A 5,500-nucleotide genomic window follows, 5' to 3' on the forward strand; every position below is an offset into this window, starting at 1 on the left:
TTTTGGCATTACGCAGTATGGCGTACGTTTCAGTGCCGGCCAGTTAACATTGAAAACCCTGTTTGAGTGCCATCATCCACTTCAATGTTAGCGTTAAAAACGCCTAATCTACGTTTTAAATTATGGCTATGTGTCTAATCTGCCCGTCGCTTATCAATGACTTGTTTGCAGCCAACATTGTCGAAACGGATTGTTTTTTTAATCGGTTCATATCCTTTTTATAGCATTTCGAAAAGCTATCGTTCTCTCGAAAATTTTCGGAAAATTGAAAGATTCCCTCATAAACTGCATTTATTGGAATATTCTCGAATACACTAGACACGTTGTCATTTGTCGGCCTATTTATGAATCGTTTTCAAATAAACGCTAGATTATCGATAGTATATGTGTGCTATAGACGCGAGCTGAAAAATCTATTCTCTCGTTTCCTCAAGATCACACAGCCACACACACACATACGGACACGCTGTTTATCTCAGTGAATACAGCTCTGATTACCCCAAGACTGGTAACATAGACTCCTTACCTTAGATCAGATGTTCTCCAAAAAGATTATTCCAATTCCTGATCGCCATTCCAAATATTGATCACGCTTATTGATTATTGGCTGCTGTAAATATATATTCCAGGTTGTTTTCCATCTTGCGATCAGATCCCTCTTGATCAGAGCTTGCGATCAGATCCCTCTTGATCAGACGGCTCGCCAGCACAATGGAGCCAGTTGGCTCCACCTCTACAGATCCCAGGTCAGTCTAATCGACTGACCTGCAGTTACACAGGGATAGACGATAGGGGGCGCTTTTTTCCCATCTGAGCTCCTGGAGGGGCTGCTGTACCAACGGGAGACTCGGTTGATGAAATATGAATTCAGATCGCTAATAAAAAAACTAAAATGACATTTATCGTCGTCGGCACTCACCGGGGGGGCTGATAAAACTAGATATGTCGTCGCTGGCACTCAATGTGTTAAGCATTATGGTGTTTTTGGCATTACACAGTATGGTGTTGTCATTAAGCATTATGGCATTTTGGAATGAAGAATTATGGCGTTAAAAATGACATTTAGCATTATTTCGCTTGGCATTTAGCATAATGACGTTTTTACATTAAGCATAATGGCATTAATCCTTTTGGCAATTTGGCATTAAGCATTTTGGCATTAAGAATTATGGCATCAAGCATTATGGCATTACAAATTACGACATTAAGGCATTAATCATGGCATTATTGTGTTTTGGCATTGGACATTATGGTATTAAGCATTATGGCATTCAGTATTATGGGATTGGGCATTATGACATTAGACATTATGCATTCAGGCATTAAGCACTAAAGCATGGAGTGGACACATATGTTTGGTCAGATATGGCCATTATTTTCTTTACCATTGAAATTGAGGTAAATAACGGACCAGGACCTCCCTTTATAAGTTGAATGTGTTCTGAACAAGTTTTTCTGACTTGTAGATCAAGAGAAAAACAAGCTTGTTCAGCAACCTGTGTTACAGATATAGCACTAGTGTAAAGGTCCACTTAGGAGACAACTTACATTTACAGTTAAATGTTCACCCCCATTGGCACTGCTTTGGTTATGTGAGGCAGCTATAGAGAAGCTACATCTCTCCCCTTTTGCTAACCACCAAAGGACACTATTTTGAGTTGTGTCATGAATTACACATGTTTGTAAATTTAAAAGATAATTTGCAAGTCAAGAAAGTTGATCGACTCGCAAGTTAATTAGCGTTAGCTATCAATAGCTTTTGATGCTATAAGGTAACGTTAGCTAGCTTACAATCACACTTTTAAATTGACAAACATCACATTCTTGAAGCATCTATATTATTGTGCTATCTGCTTAATTATGTTGAATGTAAATTGAGTGCATGTGTAATGAAAATGTCTCTAAATATCTGTCTGATTTTCCAATGTGTGTCTATTGCTTGACCTTTGAACAATACAAATAAGTTTTTCTGAAAAGCAAAACAATGTATATGTATTTTTTTTTGTTAAGTTTGTTGGTTGATATAGCAGGCATTTATCCAATTGGGACCATGTATGGACCGTTTATGTGTCTTGTTTCCCTGAGGCTCTGTATCAAGTTTGTGCCAAAATTGAAAAAGCTTATCTAAAAGAAGTTTTTTTTAAAAGGTCAACACGGTGGACATAGCTGGCCCCAGAGGCAAAGTTGTATAGCATTCAGCTGCATAAGTCTATGAAATTGCATGTTGATCTGAATTATGGTGTGGGAGATAGAGCAATTATAGTGCCACCATCTGGCCGACATGGGTTATTAGTGTTACCTGATTAGTGGGGGCCATAGGAAGTTCCACCTATTGAATTTGTTTGGTCTACTAGGACTCTAGATCAGGACATGAGTTTGACACGTGGTTTCGGAGCGTCAGACACTTCTAGCGGGAGAAAAACAAGAATAATCCTAACAAATACAAAAAAGTTCCAGCAGTTTGGATATTTCAGCCCGTGTCAGTCAGCAGGTCTACTGTTGATGTTTATGCCAAAATCCAGATTTATCTCTTCATTGCCATTTGTTTTTACTTTTGAATTCAGTATCTTGACACATACACATTTTGTATCGAAGATCATTATTAGCCTAAAACATGTTTTACTTCAATATTCTGTCTGCATATCCTGTAGACCACATGCAGGACTGTATCCTACATCATTCTGAGACAACACTTCAGATAGAGGCTATAGGAAAGGTGCAGTGACTATCATGGCTATTTTCTTAAGTGTGTCTTCTTGAGAATGTACACCTCTATGACAAGAATGTACACCTAAACATGCTAACCTGTACAATTCAAATGAACATGCCGTTGCCAGACATCTTTTGAACACAACGGACTGTAGGCTGAATGCAGCCCGATAAATCGCTGTCAGGCAGGCGTGCTTACCTCTGCCTCTTTATTTTCAAATGTATATCATAATTAATATGAGTCAGGTCAACCTGAATGTAGCCTGGCAGAAATGAGCATGCCTGACAACGATCCCGGGGGCTGGATCTACTGTAGGCTAAATTGATTGCCCCCCCCCTCTAATAGTAAACAATTAGAATAACAGTATTTTGCCCATAGCCATGTGGAGGGAACATTGGAGCATCCACTCGTCCTCTGAATGCTCGACATCCTCTCCACGCCATCTGAGCTGAAGAACATGTAGTTCTGATTGTTCATTTACTGCTGCTTATAGGGGAACATCAGCCAAGTTAAGAATGCAAATACTTTATATCCATGGCTCAGGAAAGTGCAATCAATATTTATGATGAGCTGCTCTTTCATAAAGCCATAAACAAAAGAGAAGACTCAAATTTGCGATGTATATATTTATTATTATCAGGCAAAGTCTGGAGCCTCGCCATAGACTATAAATTAAGAGACATATTTTGTGGACCCACAGTGTTTGTTTGAATTTTGACAACCAAATTAGCTTTATTCTATGGTAGTTTTCTGTTCTGTATACACAGAACATTCCCTGCAGGTGATCTCAGAATCACCTAAAACATCTTTTCCCCAATTCATTATTATTATTCATTATGTTATGATAGTGAAAACTAAGGAGGACCAGAAGCAAAAGTTTCCCTCATTCTTGCTGTCTGACTGCGCTCTAGATGTGGTGAAGTGTGTGCAATATTTGGGTCACAATATCACTGATGACATGTGTGATGATGTTGATGTGCAGCGCCAGTGCTGCAAACTGTATGCACAGGCCAATATGGTGGCACGAAAATCGTATGTGTACAGACAATGTGAAAATAAGCCTGTTCAGAGCCTATTGTCCTATCAATTTTTTTTTTTTATTGGTCTTTTTCCCCCTCCATTTTCCTCCGGTTTTCTCCCATCCCAATGTTAGTCGTATGCCAATTCCCAGTCCCTTCCTGGTCGCTGCGCACTTACCCCCCAGTCAGATCATCTGGGAGAGTGGAGGCTACCACGTGCTTCCTCCGACACACGTCCAGCCAATCACCGCTTCTTTTCACCTGGCAGCGCGGATTCTTATCGAGAGGGCGTAGCGTGTGGGAGGATCACACTATCCCCCTCAGGTCCTATCCGCGCTTAGCAGGCGCCCCGACCGAACTGTAGGAGTCGCTGTTTACAACGACCCGGACCCACCCCGCCAGCTTCTCCCACCCTCTAATACAGCCAATTGTATTAGTGCAGACGGCCAGCCAAGCTGGTGACAACCCCGGAGCTGTGAGCTGGATTCGCCTGTTCGAATCCAGCTCACAGCTCCGGGGTTGGTGACGAACGCAATCTCCGCTCGGCCACCTAACCGCCTATTGTCCTATCCATTTTATACTGCATACCTCTGGTGTAATTATAGCACAGCAAAAATGAAAACAACTGCAGGTAGCATATAATGATGCATTTAGGATCCCCCTTAAGCTCCCAAGACAGACTAGTGCAAGCCATTTGTTTGTGACTACAAATGTCCCCACCTTCCATGCTCTGCTGAGGAACTTGATGTTTAAATTCATGTGTCGATTATTGGCCTAGTTTCTTTTGTTATTTTGTATATGTATTTGGACCTCGAGTCTGAAATAAAGTCTTCATCATTATCTATAGAGCAGCTCCAGACTTTATACTTGATGACATCGCAGGTTTTAGCACTCTAGTTTTTGGATTAGGGAATGGTTTGCTCTCACAAATATTTTTGGACCGTCTTAGACCATAGGAATATGTATTAATTCTTAAATTGGGCGTAGTTCCCCTTTAATGTGTGTATGTATGCATATGTGTGTTAAACATTGGGCCAATATTGTAATTTTATAAAAAGAAAAATCTGATTTAGACCATCAACCTCCATCTGAAAGGACATTGGTCAGAAATACTTAGGTCTGATGGAAATTCATTAGTAACTTTTAAAGCAGATCTCCAACTACCTCAACATAACTGATTCATGCAATATTTTAACTTTTGTGATTGTATATCAATGTGCAAGATGATATTTAATAACACATTTTATTAGTGCAGTTTTCTGGACTTTGAATGGGACAATTTTCCTGGTATAGTATGTACCAATTAAACTGCTAATAACTAAGGTAAATTCAATTGACTCACTTTCTAAAAATTAAGTGTAACAATACTTCCAAGTATTACACAGAGCTGGTGTCAAAATAACTCAAAACACAATGCACTGAATGGGATCGAATACAAAATTGTGATGCATCAAGAATCATTTGATAACTGAATCATAGCCCTATGCATCAGTGCTAACCGTGGAAGTCCATGGTGACCCCTATGACTTCAGATCGGTCAACTTATTGACATACAGTAAATAAACCAACCACAGGAGAAATGCAGCGCTTCACTGTTATTTCATTATTTTCTCAGTACACCATTTGTATTATCTTTTTTTTTTTTTTTATTATTACAAAGTTCTTGCATTTTGAACTAGATTCTCTAATCCTAATGCCACTATATAACACAGTACAGTATCCAAAGATGACATAGAAAGCAAAACTAAAAACAGAATAAAATCCATGAGAC

Source organism: Notolepis coatsorum (assembly GCF_963971535.1).
Source record: "Notolepis coatsorum genome assembly, chromosome: 7".
NCBI lineage: Eukaryota > Metazoa > Chordata > Actinopteri > Aulopiformes > Paralepididae > Notolepis > Notolepis coatsorum.